This window comes from Palaemon carinicauda, chromosome 14 (assembly GCF_036898095.1).
Source record: "Palaemon carinicauda isolate YSFRI2023 chromosome 14, ASM3689809v2, whole genome shotgun sequence".
NCBI classification, from domain to species: Eukaryota; Metazoa; Arthropoda; class Malacostraca; order Decapoda; family Palaemonidae; genus Palaemon; species Palaemon carinicauda.
This window is the reverse complement of record NC_090738.1, coordinates 95257116-95259615: the sequence shown is the minus strand read 5'-3', so window position 1 is coordinate 95259615 and position 2500 is coordinate 95257116.

Genomic DNA, 2500 nt, shown 5'->3' with positions numbered 1-2500 from the left:
ACACGGTTGGTACATCTCTTTTATCCAATAAACAATGGTCGTTAAATTACAGAATTAAAGTTAGTGTACAGTTGTGCATATTTATTCAGTTCTATTCTTTTATAGATAAGTCAACATTCATTTTGTCGGATTAATTTGGTCATCTCTTCAGTTCTTTTTATATTGAAAAGGCAAAAATACAATCGTTGACATAAAATCCTAAGTAACTCTTATAATAAATATATCACAATTTTTGCTAAATTCGATTTTCAGATATTCTCTTTATATTTGTATAGATTTTCCATTCCTGTGTAGTAAAGAAGTTAAGTTTTTAGTTCTGCTATTGTAATCATAGTCAATTAAGAATCAGTTCGTTCAAATTTAGATCAAAGGGCAGAGCTCTTTGTATTAAGATAGAAAAATTCCTTTTGCAATTATACAATATAAGTGATTCTTTTGTTTTTTTTCAATATCATTTAGTTATTATTTCTCATATTATCACTAAGACAAACACTTTTAACCAAGAACTAGAAAATCAATTAGAAAATAAACTATTGAAAACTTCACGTTTAATAGAAAGAAAGAGTTGCATATCAGATCAATCAATTTATTTCATTACAAATCCGATCTAAGAGAGATAAAGAAAACTTTTGTTCACTAATAACTTACACTGCTGTATACTTTATTTACTAATGCATTTACATACACACTAACTATACAGCAAACATTTATGCCTTAAACAATCTTCTCAATTATATGTTTATATATTTTTTTCCGTATCATGAAACCAATCAATCAGTTATGTATTTGGGGCAAACATCTTTTTGTTCTATTTATTTTCACTTCTGATTATATACTTTGGTACTTGTTGACAATTGCATATTCATTATATACGTGTTTAGGTAAGCATGGAGTGTCATTCACTCCTCTCATCTAATTAGATAGAGGGCAAAGGTCAACATAAGTCTCTTTATTTCTATTTACATGATATTGCTCTGGTCCAGATTCGGTCATTTATTTAGATAATCTTTACAATTTTTCAATACTTTCTACAAAAGAGAGAGAGAGAGAGAGAGAGAGAGAGAGAGAGAGAGAGAGAGAGAGAGAGAGAGAGAGAGAGAGAGAGAGAGAGAGAGAGAGCCTGGTTTTCTATTTGGCAGCTTTTATAATTAAAAAGAAAAGTCACTACGGTAACAATGAACATGACTCTTACAGTATATCAATTACATAACCACAAAAGTCTAATGTAATACTGTAAACGCATTCTGCAAAAGAAGCTATTTATTGACTTCTTTCCGCTATAACTGAATAGAAGTCTCACAACTTTTTTTTTTTTATTCTTCATCTATTGTTATATTCATAAAGGACGTATTCCTTTTGTATATCCTCCTTTAACAACTCTTTCATAAAAAATGAAATAGTTTTGAATGCATTGTTGACCCCATATGGTTGTTTGTGTTAGGGAGAAAGACTGTTTTTAGATGATTGCATAAAAATAACTGATTTTCCAATGTATGTCAAGGATCAAATATTCTATTAACTATTGCAATTTTCAGCAATGTGAACTTTTCCATGAGAACTCTGGAAAATTTTGCCAAACGTACATTTTCATTATAACTATTCATATCATCATTATATTTTCTATTATCACTAGTACAGTGCTATCATGTTCGCCTAGTATTCGCATGGCAACAGATCGATCCCTGCCCGGGACAAAGAGTTAAGCTGTTTACTGAGGAAGACACTGCTGTGGTTGGGCACCATAATGGAGGATGGGCTTGCCCGGCAGACGTTCTGGTGAGCATTTATTCTGATGAAACTGTAACTAAAACCAAACACCTTTAACCTTTATTATTAGCATTATCATTAATTACCATTATAATTATGATCACCATTATTATCATTGTCATTGTAACTATATTTCTGAATAATTTCACTCATATTATACTCTAAAATAAGACGTTGAAGAAACACTGCCAAGTAGAAAAAGACTTAAAAGGGATATCAAATATACTACATCACTGGATGAACTACAAGGTTCAAAGATATGCATCAAAACCTTTTCATTGTACTAAATTGGCCAGGCGAAAGCACACTGTAGGTTAACTTAATTCAAGTAAAGGCTTCCTAAAGTCGGCGTCAATGACCTTAGATGTCAGGATGCCAGAAAATTTTCAATCAATCAATCAACCAACCTACCTAAAGCTTGGTAACTCACACACACACACACACACACACACACACACACATACATAAGAAAGAAAGCTGTTATAATAAATATGAAAATTAATTAAGTATTTTACTGTTATCCCAGCTGATTACCGTCCAATCTCCTTAACGCTCATAACTAAAGTTTTTGTACGTCCTTGGGCAAAACGTTTGAATAGGTATGCTGAAGATAATCATTTATTCACTAGTTTACAATTTGGCTTTGGTATGGGCTTCGGAATATGTGATGCCCTTCTCACAATTTCTTATGTTGTAAAAAAAATACCGTGATGGTAGTCAAGACATTCCTATG